Genomic DNA, 16,426 nt, shown 5'->3' with positions numbered 1-16,426 from the left:
AGCAATGTTTTGTACATAATCCCACTGAATTGTAATTATATCTGTCAATCAAACTCAGTGATTCTGTTTCATTTTTCATTATGAAAGCTTTGGCAGCACAACTGACAGGCTGTAATCAGTTGAGAGAGGGATTCAGCTCTGTCTGGGACCTGGGAATCACCTGTGGGTGCTAAGTAGAGTCACAGGGTTGCAAAAGATTGAGGAAACGGGGTAGCCATGCATAAAGTAGGTAAACTGGGTATTTTGTGGTTGATGCCCAGTCAAGACTAAGTATTGCATAGCACCAAGAACAATATTAGGGATTAATGGGTCACAAAGCACCAGAAGAATCATAGTGTAGCTGAATACAATGGGTCCTTCATTGGTGTAGGGAGAAGGATATGGACATCTTGGGATTGCCTGCAGGGTCTCTCTTCTCCTCTGGTTAGGCCATCTACAGCACGATAACCATACACTGAGCTTGCTAATTACTAGAAGATCTAAAAAGGTATGTATAAAATAGGAATGTTTAGTTAAACTGAATAGTCACCTAGCATATTGGAGTACTGTATCCACTTCTGGGCTTCCCAGTACAAAAAAGACAAGGATCTCCTAGAGAGAGTCCAGAGAAGGGCCATGAAGATGCTGAAGGGCCTGGAGCATCTCACCTGTAAGGAAAGACTGAGCAAACTGGGTGTGTTCAGCCTTGAGAAAAGAAGACTCAGAGAGGATGTGACTAATGTTTATAAGTATCTTAAGTGTGGGAGTCAAAGGGACATGACCAACCTCTTCTCAGCAGTCTGTGGGGATAGGACAAGTGGAAACAGCCATAAACTGGAGCATAGGAAGTTCTGCACCAATATGCTAAGGAACTTCTCAACAGTGAGGGTGATGGAGCACTGGAACAGGCTGTGCAGGGAGGCTGTGGATTTTACTTCTCTGGAGATAGTAAAGACCCTCCTGGACACCTACCTGTGCAGCCTGCTGTAGGGGGCCTGCTTTGCAGGGGGGTTGGACTCTCTGGAGGTCCCTTCCTGCCCTTGAAATTCTGTGATTCTGTGATATCTGAGGCTTTGTGCTTGTGTGTGTACCTGGAGTATTACAAAGAATCAAGTAAGGTATGAAGAGATGGTGAATGTTTGGTCTACATGAGAATTTTAACGCAGAAAAACAGGGAACTGTTTATTTTGCAAGTGGAGTTGTTTGTTCTTTTTTTTGAGCAGGAAAGGCTGGTCCACATTTGCTTACAGTGTGTTCCATATGTAGAAATAATTTGCAATATTAGCATGTGAAATAACTTTTCATAACTAAAGATGGCACACTGAATGGTTTTCAGAAGTCCTATAATTAAAAAAAAAATAAAAATAAAAAAAAATCAAACAACCCTGCCTCTGAAATGTAGTTTTATCAAATAGTTGTTAGATGATTAATGAAGTCAGTTACACATTACTTGCATAATAGTATCTAAATAAAACTAAATTTTATGTTTTTCCCAAATAAAGAAAACAGGTCCTAATAGATGGTGTATTTTAATTTTCTTTTGGTTGATCATATTGTTTTCTTTTTGTGCTACTTCCAGTTAATAGTGTAATTTTACAAAGTTGACATGCTATATACAAAATACTGCAGTGAAACGGGGAATGAGATTAATCAGTATATACCAACAAATCTTTTGTTAATGTGTGTTCAACAAAGTTAAAATAGCAAGTGTTATTAAACCAGGGGAAAAGCAATGAAAATTATTAATGTTCTTTTGTTTGCAGGTGTTATGCATGTGCCACAGTTCTCTTTTTCTTTCCTCTAAAAATACGGTTTTATTGAAATAAGACAGGAAGGGGGAAAACTACAGCATAAAAGTGCAATAGCAATAAAGACATTTGTTTCAGTGCAGTCTCAAGTTATGTGAGCACTTTTTTTCATTTTTCAGGCAGTGCCGAGAGAGTATTAAATGCTGTTCTGTTTTCAATTAAACAACAGCATTAAAGATAATATAAAAGTTTAAGAATTCAATGTCATGGACCTGGAGGTGGTATTTCAGAAATGAATTAGAGCGTTCTTTACCTTTCATCATAGTATCATAGTATCATAGTATCGTGCGAGTTGGAAGGGACCTTGGAGATCATCGAGTCCAACTCCTGGGTTTTGAGCCCCCTTTGTAGCAAAGTGGCACTTCTACCCCCTGCGCCACAGGGGGGATTCAAACCCGGGCCCTTTGGTGCCGCAAGCAGCACTTTATACCACTGCGCCACTGGACTTATTTACTAAAGTCACAACATTGTCCTTAATTGACTGCACGATGAATCAAATTTGAAGAAATTGCATAGGGGAGCTATTATCTAGAGACCCTTTTGCTTGTATTGCTTCACATGAGTCTGCTTGAAAGGCATTATATTCCTCCTGGAGGAGTGGACTTCATTTGGTTTTTCTGGACTTTCAGATAGCATTCTCTGAAGTCTTCAGTGAAATGGTTGGCAGGATGACATGGGATAAAGCCCCTGGAGGGAAGAGGGACCCAAGAAAGCTAGTCAGTATTCACGGACTATCTTCTTCAAGTCCAGAAGTCATGCAATTCAGAGGTACCTGGACAGGCTTGAGAGGTGGGCACATGTCAACCTCATGAATTTCAACAAGGCCAACTGCAAGGTTCTGCACCTAGGTCAGGGCAATCCCAAGCACAAATGCAGCTTGGGCCGAGTATAGCTGGAGAGCAGCCCTGAGGAAAAGGATTTGAGGGTGTCTGTTGATGCAAGACTCAACATGAGCTGGCAATGTGCACTTGCAGCCCAGAAACCCAATCGTATTCTCAGTTGTATTAAGAGAAGTGTAACTAGCAGATTGAGGGAAGTGATTTTGCCCCTCTACTTGGATCTTATGAGGCTCCACTTGGAGTATTGTGTCAGTTTTGGGGCCCCCAACACAAGAAGGATATCGAGTTGTTGGAGCAGGTCCAGAGAAGAGCCATGAATATGGTCAGAGGGCTGGAGCACCTCCCCTACAAAGACAGGCTGAGAGAGCTGGGGTTCTTCAGCATGGGGAAGAGAAGGCTCTGAGGGAACCTTATAGTGGCCTGTCAGTACCTGAAGGGTAAAGGAAAGCTGGGGAGAAACTACTTATTAAGGGCAGGTTGTAGTGACAGAACAAGGAAAAATGGCTTTAAACTCAAAGAGGAGTAGATTTAGACTAGATACTTGGAAGAAATTATTTACTGGGAGGGTGGTGAGACACTGGAATGTGTTTCTCATTGAGGTTGTGAATACCCAATCCTTGGAGGTGTTTAAGGCCAGTCTGGATGGCGCTACAAGCAACCTTGTCTAGTGGGAGTTGTCCCTGCCTGTAGCAGGGGGGTTGGAAGTACGTGATTTTAAAGGTCTCTTCCAACCCAAACCATTCTGCGATTCTGTGTACTTGCAGTTCATCAGTTCTACATCAGAGCCAGGTGTGCTGGCTACTAAACTGTAGGTCCCGAGTCATATCCCAGTGTCCTGCAAATAACCAGCATCTGTGGTGACCCTGCCAGTGTGATTGCATACCCTGGTGAATGTAAAGCTGGTCCCTGATATGGCAAAGGAGATGCTGGGTCTCCAGTATCCCTGACAGAGACCGGGCTGTCTCCTGGAGCTGCCCTTTTCAGACCAAGCACCTCCTTTTCTGAGGCTGGGATATTCCAAGCAATTGTCACATCTTATGAGTGAAACTGAATCATTTTTAAATGGGCAGATTGGATATTTCAAGTCACAGCACTAGAGCAATTTTTACAATGAATGCATTTCCTCTGCATTAGCTACAGAATGAAAATATCTTCTCTGCCAGTTTTCTATATTGCTGTTTCTTTTTTTATAGTATACATTGCATATTCATAGTAAACATGTAGATGTAAGGGTACTTCTGCTATGGTAAGTGTGATTTGTTATGACTGTGTAAGCGCTTCCTTGAAATGAAACTTTCTTGCTGGCATTTGCCACACAGACCTACTGTGGGGCAGCCAGGTTTCCCCATATGCCTTCTGAATCTTCATTTTGACCTCTGCATGATTTTATGTATTGCTTCTAACTGCTCGAGAGAAACATGCTAGGATTAAAAATAATAATAATAATAAATAAATAAATGTAAAAACCCAGGAAGATGGTACATGTAATGAAACAGTCCAGTATTTTTTCCATCCTCTTTCACTCTAAGAACCTCAAAACACTTTTCCTCGATTAACTTCAACTCATTAAAAAAATCTGCTTTTAACCAGACACTATAAATGGGGAGTTCTTGAGGCAGAGGAGGACTCTCAGAAAATAATAGAAGGGATGGGTGTCCAGATTGGTTTTGTCATTACCAGTCTCACAGATTTACCCACTGAATCACTGCTACAGCAACATAATTTATAATTATACGTATTTCCAAGTGTCAGGGCTTCTCGTTTAAAGCTTAACTCTTTAAGCTTAACTTTTAAATCCCTGTGGAAAGGAAAGGCTTTTAAAATACTTATTAAATTCTAATCTTAATCATATTCATCATTATTAAAATTTGAAATAGGTTGAAATACTTAAGGTAAGTGAAATGAAAAAACTAATAAAGGGCATGCAACACACTAGAGAAATGGAAGAATAATTGCTAAAGATTAAGAAATCTGAAATGGCCAAACACGAGAAAGCCTTCCTTTCCAAGAAGCTTTTATTTAAAAGTTTTGCAATAACTGAATAATATGAAAGGGAATTTTGAAAACAAATTGAACATTAAGTGTAGCAGACTGACAAGGAGTATTTAAATGCATTAAAACTTAAAGTGGTGCTGTCTCTGGGCTTCAAGAATGATTCAGGCCATGCCAGTTAACAAGGTTGTTGCCTCCTCACTGGCAGACTGAACAACTCACTGTTGTTGCCGATAATACTAATAATTATTGAGGTAACAATAGTAATTCATAGTATCTAGAAGTGTCAGGGTACTGTGGTTCAAGGTATTATCTTGTGCAGTCTTCCACAGATGGAACAAAATCACTTTAAATAGTGTTCAATATAAACTTGGAAGAAAAGGATCTCTTATATTACTTAACTTTTTAGTTACAAATTATAAAGATGCAATCAAAACACTGGGGTTCTGATGCATCACTTTATTTATTTATTTATTTATTTGACTCTGCTAGTGAATGGAAGATGCCTCAGTGTGAATATTGCCTGGTTATTAGAATGTATTTGGGAAGCATTTTTCAAAAGCTGTGCAGACCTCTGAATCAGAAAATTGTCATACTCTAGGAACTTTAGAGGAAACATCTTTTTTTTTCTGTTGTGTACTTCAGTGGGGATCCGTGTATAATGTACCTCACTTGTATGTGAGAAATTGGAATTAAATATTTAAGAAAAAAAATATTGATCTTTGTTTGTTTCTTTGTTTGTTTTAGGGATAACTTACCTTGATCATGCAGGTTCAACACTTTTCCCAGAGAGTCTACTTAAAGCTTTTACAGATGACCTCAGAAACAATGTTTATGGTAAGTAAGAATCAATGTTTCTATTATTCTTCTCAAGATTCCTCCCAAATAGTTCAAAAGTAGGCCTGCTGAGCTGTTGGAAGATGTGTTTTTAACACCACTATAGTGCAGTTGGTAGACCAGTGATTTTACAGAGAGGTCACTTCTCTTTAGATCTCCTTGGCTTTCCTTTCTAGTGGGGTGCAGACAAATGGGAACTTCTCTGCCTTCTGTTGTCCAGGGCTGCTTTCACCTTTGTGAATCTTGCCCTCTTTCATATCTGGACAGAGGGAACCTAAACCTTGAGGTTGTTGCTGAAATGCAGCTGCTGCTCTTTTTGCGTATCATGAGGGAAGCCGTTCTACAGATTGCCAGAAGTTGGCAGAGGATGGTGGATAATACAAAAGCATGCGAAGTACAGTGGTTGCTGGCATCTGTGTGAGACTAAGCTACATAGATCCTTCACTACTGTGACTGTGGCCCAGCATAAGCATTTTGTTTAAAAGAAAGCTTAACCTAGAGTTAGTTTAGAGTGGTAGAGAATAGGTTCTGTACCTCTTCTGGCCCACTGCAGTTTGGTACTTAGAAAAAGGAATGTGAACTTGATACTTTGTAAATAACACAGTGTCTGGGTGGAGATCTAGTTATTAAAACTGTAGATGTGGGCACTACAGTGTTACTTCTTCCCCACACTTTCTACTTACACTCTTCAGTCTCTTTGGGACATTATCATTTCCCTGAGAACCCCATGCTGCTTGTGCTTTTAAGCAAAGGCAATAACATCCTTTATTTGGCAGTTATGGTGAGACACAGTTTACATAAGAAGAGACTCATCCAGAATAAATAAATAAATAAATAATTAAAAAATCTATCTATATATATAGATATATATATATATATATATACTCTGCAGTATTACCTATATATGCTATTAGTAGTCCATCTGAAGTAATCAAAATTTCTTTTTGTGTGTTAATGTTTGCGGGCAAGATGTCCTTTTTGCTGGTTTTATGTTTTCCTTTTGCTCCCTGATCCATTGAGCAAAATGATTCCTCACCCGGGGACTAGATATCACTGCTTCAAAAGAAAACTGTGTTCATTAAAGCACCATCATGCTTGTGCTTATCACCTGGGTGATAAGCCACGGGGGAGTTCTGGCAAAACTTCATGTCCTACAACATTGTTCGTAGCCTTTTCCCCTCTCGTTTCCTGAATGCTGATGAATCCAGGATCCAATGTGGATTTAAATTCTTCTATAAAATATATGTTGTTCTTAATAGGGGTAGCTTTTATTTTGTTTGTTTGTTTGTTTGTTTTTTCCCCAGTTACAGAAGGTTGTGTTGATTTGGTTACATACAAAATCTCATATTCTAGTTTATGTCAATGATATTAAAATTAATGTTCTGTCACTACGGCCATTTCAAAGTGAAATGTATGCACTCTGATCTTAGTTACTTCAAACAAATTTGGGTTCAGCCCTTCTAATTAGAAGTGCCATCTGTGGCAGAAAAAATTAAATTTGTGAATCAATCGAGTGGTCATGAATAGGAATAGTAGCGCTGCCAGATTTCCACAGTACCTATAATGCTATGTGAGAACAAATTGCGTGTTTGACACTGCTTTAATTTAAAATGATAATGTAATTCGTAGCCTGGTCAAATATATATATATATTTTCCTCATTTATATCTCTGCTAGTCTAAGGGCAATAACTGTTGTGTAAGAGTTCATTTAATGGACACAGGTGTGAATGAAGGAGAAGTGCAGCTTGCACCTTTTTCTTTAATTTTCTTGGTGATAATCCATAGGCCTGAAGGACTACATTTAAGCTATTGCATGTGTAAATGAGAGGAAGGGATGTAAGTCAAAGAGATTCTCACTTCTAAATTGAGAATATTTGAATTGGAAATTACAGAAATGCAACATCAGACATGGAAAGTCTAGGTACTAGATCTTAGGTTTGAGCTCTAAATTAATTATTCTTTTTAATAGCTTCACTCAGCATGCTTTGTAATACCTTCATTGGTTTTGAAAATCTTTAAAAAGTAGATTTTATTGTAAATTACTGCAAAATGTATTAATTAGTAACTTTTTTTCTTGTTCTCCTTCAAAAAAATGTTTAGCTTTTTCTTAAGGATTTATTGAAAGGAAAACGTGCCATTTATCTGAGGATGTTGGTGCAGTTTATTTTGTTCGAAGAGATAAATTTGTGCCCTTCTTAGGTACTGTCCTAATTGTTAACATCTGTTTGTGCTGAGCTGTACTAAGATGGCTACTGGTGTTGCAATGAAATTTTTATTTTCATGAGCTACTCATATTTCAGACACTAGAAATAAATAGGAGCATTTCTGGTGTCCAGTCATGAATGCCTGTTGCCTCCATATGCTGCCTGCTAAATTATTTCTTAGTCTGTGAGTATATTTATTAGTGTGCATTCAGTCTGTGCTTTTTGTTAGCGCATTTGTACATATACAGTCGTATTTTTTTAAGGGAACTGTCTAAGTACTAGTATCAAATACAGCCGAAGTTTCAAGGTCTGTCATAATTGCTTTCTTTAGTTATATGTCCCTTCTCTTAACTGTTCCAAGGAGCTTCAGGGTATTGCTGTGAAGCATATATTAAAGCTTTCTTTGTCATCTTTTCAGGCTGGCTTGGTGTAATACTTCGATTTAAAAAAAATTAAAAAAAAAAAAATAATAATACCTAAGTTGTGATTAATGATTAACTTCTATTTCTCCATTGTCTCCTAGGCAACCCTCATAGTCAGAATATCAGCAGCAAACTGACATATGACACAATTGAGCATGTCCGATACAGGTAGAATAATCTTTCCTTCAGATGTTGTATGATGCACTTCATATTTTTCATTTTGTTTACGTAGGCCTGTGCTGTTTGGATGATTTTGATGTGATTTCTGAGGGTTGTCTATCACATCTACACTTGTTGGCCTTGCACTCAGGCAGTCAAATGTTGAATGCAGTCAGAGAAAAGCTTACTTTTTCTCCTAGATGTTCCAATTCTTAAATTCCTGTTGTTAAATTAGTGCTGTAATGTAAGTCTACAATTTTAATTATGATTTAGAATTTGGAATTTCAAACGTGAATATTAATAAGATAGTATAGTAGATAGTAAGGTGGAATTCAGTGCAAAGATGCTGCTAAAATTCAGATAACTTTAAATAAAGCATGAGGGTATGGAGGAATTTATTTTACAAAAAAAAAAAGAAAGTGTACCTTCTTTACAGAAAGTGTAAAAATGTGTACATAGTTGTACAACAGGTACTTCTATTGAAATAATAGAATAGCTTTTGAAGTTGGTTTATTGTCACTTCTTAAGCACAGAAAGACCAATAAGGTACAGTTGAGCATCATGAAAAGAAGGAACTGAATCTCTAAAAAACTGTCCTCACATGAGTTCAGAATAGAATGTGCTGAAAGCTTTTTTTTTTTTTTTTTTTTTTTTTTTCCACATTAGTTTGCACAAAGTGAATAAGTACACAATATAGGTACTTAGTTATTGTCTTTAGGGTTTGGTTTTTTTTTAATGTAACTCTTGCTATTTTATAGAATATGTCTTTATTGCTGGGTATGCATGCTTTGACCAGTGTTGACTGGCCCATTCTTAATTGCACTCTTTGTCCAGGGTGAGAAATGTCACAGATTCCTTTATTATCATCATCTCAAAAGCAAACCTTTCTCCAAAACACATAACAGAATTCAGATCAAGAGCAGTACAATGACAGCATTGTGGTGCTCAGAGTTATGATGAGGAAAATCTGCTTTATATATAATTTTTGCCTTTTCTCTGAGTTCACATATGTAAGGGTGAAAAAACAAAGACCACAAGATATTTAACTTCATGATTGTGCTTGGTATAAACTTCCCCCCCCCAACACCCCTAAATGTTTTGGGGAACGTATTCTATTCTTTCCTTTTTTCACAGCTCTGTCTTATGCCAAGCAGGATAAGACAGCATGTTAACAAAAGTCTAATTGAAGTTGGAAGAATCTATGAGGAAGGGCTGTCTTCAACATCAGATACTTAGGACCATGTACAGCAGTACCTACAGCCCTGCAGTCTGCTGAGCTTGCTTTTGTGATCACATGCAGTGTTCAACTTTGAATCATTTTTCTTATGTAGGGACATTAGAAAGTGTTCTTTGTAGCTGTTTCTGGAATAATTCCAATACTACTCTATGCAGTTCATAGACAGTTTACAAAGAAATGGACCTTCTCCGTATATTTAAGATTTCTTTAAGAAAGCCAACATCTTTGGCTTGTTTTGTCTTGTATCCTAATTTAGCAAAAAAAAAAAAAAAAAAAGACTTTTGTAATAGCTGCATGGAAATGCCATAAGCATAGCCTTATTTGCATTTTTTATTTTCCCCTGAAAATAAGTAAATAAAGAGCCCTCTGAATCCAGATGAATGTTTTCAGTCTTGCAAATGGAATTTGTCAGCTAGTCCTGTAGAAATCCTTCAATAATTCCCCAATAAAAGTTTTAAAAGCATAATCATCAAAAAGATACAGTGGTAAAAATTTGGAAAGAAAATGCCCTAAAACCTCTGTCAGTATGTCAGCTATCTAAAAGTCAATAAAAGTATATTAAATATCTATACTTCCATGCTGTTGCAACTAGTCAAAATAAGCAATATGACAAGAGAGGGAGGCAGGCAGTTTTGTCCTATTTCAGAGCTCACAGACTAGATTTCCTTGATGAAACAATAATTTCGTGGGTAATTTCAGAAATCTTAAAAATGATTTCCTTCCTTACAGTTCTGCTTTTGGTGCATGGCTACAGCTACAAGTATAACTTTTATCTGTGATCAACTCCATGACCTTATGATTATTTTTCTTTTCTTTTCTTTTCTTTTCTTTTCTTTTCTTTTCTTTTCTTTTCTTTTCTTTTCTTTTCTTTTCTTTTCTTTTCTTTTCTTTTCTTTTCTTTTCTTTTCTTTTCTTTTCTTTTCTTTTCTTTTCTTTTCTTTTCTTTTCTTTTCTTTTCTTTTCTTTTCTTTTCTTTTCTTTTCTTTTTTTTTTTTTTTTTTTTTTTTTTAATTTGATTTTCTGATGAAATGCCATGGGCAAGAAATTAAATACAAAATGATATAATGGTTTGAGTTAGACCTTAAAGAACTATGAGTCCTATCCCTGTAATAAATCTTTAAGATGAATACAAAACTTAGTTTCTGATTTGTATTAGCTGATGTTGCTGGTTACAGCATAGGAATAGACATTCCTGGTCTGGCCACGAAACCATTTACTCCATAAAAAACTATTATTTGGTTTTGTTTTGGTATTTGACTGTCAGAAAGCACTGTTAGAACATAGATTTGCATGAAAATAATGCAAAAAATCAAATATTGGAGTATGTATGTTTTCTATAATTTACAAGGTTAAATTAATCAAAATGACTTATCTCTTGAGCTACTCAAATACAAGAGCAAAAAAAACCCAACCCTATTTTATTCACAAAAGCATTGCTTCTCTTCATCTGAAATGAACTGTGGAGAGATTTTTTAATGTTGTGTGAATCTTTATATTAATCATGATTGATGCTGAGAAGAGGAAGCAAGAACTGTAATAAGCCTTTCCTAAAAGTATTAAATGTACACATAAAAAGATTATAGACCCTTTTATGACTTTGATTACAGATGTTTGGATGTGCCATTTCTCTATTCCATACAGCTAAAGAACAAGAGTAACAATATCTCCTTACGATGCTGCCGAGATAATGCAACTCAGAAATTCATTAGACTGAGTATTAAATAACCTTTTTCCCATATGCAAGCATTTTTAAATACTAGCTTTCTGAATATTTTAAAATATTGTCCTTGTAGATCTTATACGTGCAATATCAAATAATTCAGTATGGTGTTCTAAACAGAGCCAGAGTGACATTTTAGTGTTACATTTGGGGTGCATTTAAAATATCCAACAAACTGCCTTTCTCATTCAAACAGTGTTGTTGAATTTAGTAGAGTTTTGATGTTTGTACCTGAACTTCAGGTACTAAGAAACATTAAACTTGAGCTTACTTTGGGGACTGAAAATTAGGGGGGGGGGGGGGAATAACTCAACTCAAAAATTTCATCTTAGTTTCTGCACCAGGAATCTCTTAAACGATGGCAATGTGTGTTATAGAATTTTCTTACTGAAGCTAAAAGGATTTGGCACTGAGCTAAATGGGATCAAGTTTAAATATAGAACTAAAACATATCTTTATATAGAGGCCTCTCTCAAACTGTGCCATCTAAAGGAGATGATAAGAGGAGATGATAAGAGGAGAATAATCTTTGTAGTCTGCATGTACATATGGACAGAGGTACAACAGACATGCATAAGAGAAATGTAAACAGCTTAATATGTTTCAAATTACTTCAGTATAAAACAAACAGGTAGTATTGAATTTTGCTGATTAAGCAGTCTTAGAAATGCAGTTTCTAATTTAATCTACAGTGTATTTTTAGAGATCATTTCATGATTGTGAAGTAAAGCTTTGCATTCCTTCTGTGAGCATCCATATTTTGTCTCTGAAATAAGTTCCAACTCTCTTTTTAAATTATCACATGCTCTGAAAAAGATATATATGCAAAATAAGCATTCTTTGTTTATTTCCAGACACTGACTGTTTAAACAAGGAAACAGGAATGTTAGAACTGATACATACATGAAAATTGCTTGACCTTTCATACACAGTAAGAAATAGTAGATGCAGGATCTGCTTAGTATTGATTTGTTCTTTGTAAAGGTCATCAGCTGGAGACCATATGGGTGAGTGACATATGAGCCCTGCATGCTCTCCTCTTTAATGATACCTATCCACTTGGAAGCCACCTTTCAAAACTAGGATGGTGTTCAGCCCTTTTACATGCTTATTTTATAATGCCATATGCAAATGCTGCTTTTTCTGATCCAGCTGATCAGCTGTAGGACAAGTCAGAAATGCCACAGCCAGTGAAGTCAAGTGGAAGGGCTGCTCCTGCATGGTGAATGGGGATACTGTTAGAAGACAGTTATGAATAATGAATAGTTTTTCTTGGAAGCACAGAATAGACAAGAGATGCGATCATCTTCCTGATGGTCCATGTAATGCTTTTACATAGCAGTGCAATGGAATGATCCCAGTGTGCCTGTGGCACGACCAGTACCTGACTGCTCTCTTATGTAATGAGCAGCAGCCCATCAAGAACTTCAGATGCTTTGTTTTTCATTTGGCAACACCTGTGGGAGCTTACATTTTAGTTTGCAGTACTAAAAGAAAAAAGGTAATTGAATGAGGAGTAAGCATAAAATGAAGAAAAATAACTCAATTTTATAAACAAGGTTTTCTAGTCGATCTGCTGCTTGTAGTGGTTCTACTCTTTGTAGTCCTATGCAAGGTAGTAAAAAGCATTCAGACGTATACTATTATTTTGAATGAGTTTAAAAAGCAGTGAAATCTGTCTGCTTTGTAACTTTGCTGATGAACTTTCACCTCTATTTTTATAAATTCATTATCAGCTACCTTGATGTGCTGAAGCTTTAGAAAGGAATCTGTTAACATCAACTCTTACTTTTCAGCTAGTCAGCTTTGTACTTTTGTTGTTTGTGGTGAGATAGCAGTGAATAATATTTGTATGTTCATGGTGATGATCTTTGAGTTGCAGAGAGCCAAATCTGGAATGCTTCATTTATTGAAGGTAAAAGAAATGCTTCAGTAAAATGAATTAAAGTCCTGGAGGTCTAGATTGCTAGCGTATGAACACACAATTTATTAGCTAACCTTGGGCAATCCAGAGTTTAATTTCTATAAGTGGTTAGAGTGTGTTTTGCAGAGATACTTGAAAAAGGGGGACATGACCCTTATTATTCTGCATTCAGAAACAAAGAAACCTGAGGAATCTGCTTTTATAGTGTGGCTGTGATGAAGAAGCAGTGGAGAATAAGTTCAGAAGTCATCTTCTTGTTCCTTTGCTTTCTAAAGAACGTTCAGAGTGTAGGGAATGGTACAGGCTTACTTGGACCCGGGCCATCATGTTTATTCATGTTCTAAAAATGTATAAAGCCTAGCTGCGGCTTCAGTCTGCTCTTTTGGCACTGACCTGATGGATCCTGTGACTGCCGCAAAGCCTGCTAGAGGGAACCTGTACCACTGAATGAGATGTTTCAACTGGAATAAAACATGTTGTTAAAAATAGTGACATTTCCTCAGTACAAATTCCATTTTTCCATTCTCTTCATCTTCTTGTCTCTTTTAGAAATAACATGGATTTTTATTATTTTTTTTAATTATTTTTTTTTTTTTCCTCCTTAAACTTTGTAATACTTTTAGAAGAAAGGTGATATTCTTCTCTGTTCTGGATCTTCAGTTGCATTCTGAAAAACAGTGCAGTGAAACACCTTTCTGTGAGTCTTTTGGTAACATGTGTTCCTGTAGCTGTTAAGGGAGTAGTGTCATGGTCCTGTCTAGCTGCTGGGAGCCCTACAGTTTTAATGACTCTTTGCTAGCTCGTAGGGAATCTGACAACCTCCTTACTGGTCTAGATGATCATTTGTATTCTAAGTAATGCCTTTGGAAGACCTGATTTTTAGAACAAAAGTAATTTCTCTATCACGTGTTTACTACTTGTGCTTGAGAGCTTTGTTTTGATATCACTAGATTTCTGTTTCTCCTCATAAATTATATAGCATTAAAGAGCTGCTTCATTTGCTTCAAGTTGGTTAAGAAGTCTTGAGCGCCATCTTGAATTATGGATGCTGTCCAAAATTCATCTGTTGTTTTTGTCAACTTTTTTGAAGACCACAGATACTTTCCATTTTGCTTCTCCATTTGAACTTTATCAGTGATACATTACCAAGAAAACTGATGTTTGCATCTCTGAAAAGTTTAACCTATGCTGTTTATATTTTATATTACCTCTAACACCATCACTGTGGGGAAGATAGTCCATCTATTCTTTTTAGAAGCACACAAGTAATTTATTACTACACTTTTTTACAGAATCTCAGGAATTTTCTGTTAAGTTAGCAAATCCAATATTGTGCTCAGTTTTGAATCTTTTTCATTTCACTTGTGAAATAACCTAAATACTTCATTTGTTGATGCAATTAAGCTGTTGAAGAGATGCTATAGTGTTCCTGAGGGTTCCCCTGATGGCATCTGTGCCTCAGTGAATCTGAAACTCATGATGTCACTTTCTTGAAAGCCTGTGTGTTTTGCACTCATGTTTGCTGTCTGAGCCATATCTAACTGCAACTTTGACCAACAGATTTAAGTCCTAAAAAATGTCAGTTTTTCTGCATATTGAGTCCCTGTCCAAAAGCATGTGAATTCTGACTCTAATTACTGTTTGGTTTCCTCAGCTTTTTGGTACTGTTTGTTGCATATGCTTCATGATCCTGTCTTGACTTTTTAGTACTTTGAACTCTAATACCCACTGAAATAGTTTTAGTATAAAGCTCACCAAAGGCAATAGCTCAAAGTGTTGCTTACTTTTTTTATTACCAAGTCAAGCTCGTTCATGGTGTATAGTTTACATTTTCATGTGTATATATTTTTAAGCTAATTGCGTATTTCTAGTCTTTTTTAATACAGTGAAACATTCAGAAAATTATTATTATTTTTTTCTCTAGCAGTAGTTATGATCTGCAAAGGGTGGTAAAAAATTTTGGGCAGGTGACTGCAGTGTTTCAGTGATGTCATTACAGTTTTTAATCTCAGTTGTTATACAGACTGAGAACTATCTTCTGTCACTGTTACATCAAACACAACTGCAGCCTTCTTCTCATCTCTAATAATGCTATTAACTTTTATGCATTGTTCCAGACTGTCTGTAGCTCATGCAGTTCGTTTACAGGCACAGGAAATACATTTGCCTTGCCAGACAATCACATGCCTATAGCTCTCTCTTTCTCTAATGAGGGGGTTATTTACAGCACCCGTGCTAGAGGCTATAGTTCTAAAGCTGCTTTTTCTGTTTTACTGTCCTCTGAAACCTGGTGTCCTACTGAAATTTGCAGTTAATCTCCTACATATGTTAGTGGTTGTTGCCTCTTTTTCTCTGTGTGGCACTGAGAACACACTTGGACACAGGCAGATGCCAGCCAGCTGACTTCATTAAGTGTGTAATGGCTTGTTATCATGGACATTGGTGTCCTGGTTAAAATTTGAACCTTTCTGTGATAAAAGGCATGCAAAGAGAGCAACGTGTTGAATACTAGAGGATGCACAGCCAGTGGGTCTACTGCAGTAGCTCTGCTGAGAAGAGGAAACAGGATGAGCAGGATAGGAGTGCAGGAGAGCAGGCAGAGATTGTTGAGGGATAATGACATGGTACAAGCTGATTGCCTTAGTCCAACAAGTGATGCAGTGGAAATGTGGGGGCCTAGTAAGGATTTTAGGATGCCAGACTTCAGGAAGTCTGGATCCAAATGCGCATGCCCAGCTGGTACAGTTCAAGAGAATGGAAATGTACATGACCTTCAGGACTTTTGTGTCTAGTCTCCAGCTACTACAGGGTACTTTTCATCTCATTAATGATGTTCTCATTTTCCTAAGTGGGAGAGCTGGAAAACTCTCTTCTTCCACTGGCTTGAGAGAAAGCAGTGATTGTATGTTTCCATGCCAAAAAATTTCTGTTGCTTTTTGAGGTCTTTTCTTCCATTAACACCTACTGAGGTGTTTATGTAGAGTGAGTCCATACCCATTATCTTGTTTTTGTAGAGTGAACAGGCTCAGCAGCTCTTCTAAGGATCACCTAAGGTTCTTCTTCTTTACCCCCCACCCCAAGCCCCACTGACTCTGTTTCTGAACTTGTTCTGAATTGCTTTCCTCTCCAGAAATGCATAGCAGGAATAGAGTAGAAGTCCTACAAGTATGGTAACTAAAGGTTTGGTAATTGAAGGAGAACAAAAAACTGTTTAAATGGGGATATAACCTGATGAAGAGTTCTGAGTGCTAGGAGAAGTTGTAAAGTGTTGTAAAGATGAGGAAACTGCCTGAGTGTTTCAAAT

At 36.9% G+C, this 16,426-nt stretch overlaps 1 protein-coding gene across 1 annotated transcript in view; it reads left to right on the top strand.

The window, feature by feature from the left end:
• Positions 1–5,369: 5,369 nt before the first annotated feature.
• The window catches only part of MOCOS (molybdenum cofactor sulfurase), a 175,398-nt gene continuing 164,341 nt past the window's right edge, over positions 5,370–16,426 (top strand). The window contains exons 1-2 of the mRNA XM_072328082.1: positions 5,370–5,455; positions 8,184–8,250. The gene's annotated coding sequence lies outside the window, so the exon portion shown is untranslated. The remainder of the gene's footprint in view (positions 5,456–8,183; positions 8,251–16,426) is intronic.

Source organism: Excalfactoria chinensis, chromosome 2 (assembly GCF_039878825.1).
Source record: "Excalfactoria chinensis isolate bCotChi1 chromosome 2, bCotChi1.hap2, whole genome shotgun sequence".
NCBI lineage: Eukaryota > Metazoa > Chordata > Aves > Galliformes > Phasianidae > Excalfactoria > Excalfactoria chinensis.
Note: the sequence above shows the minus strand (reverse complement) of the source record. Positions and strands in the feature narration are given on the sequence as shown.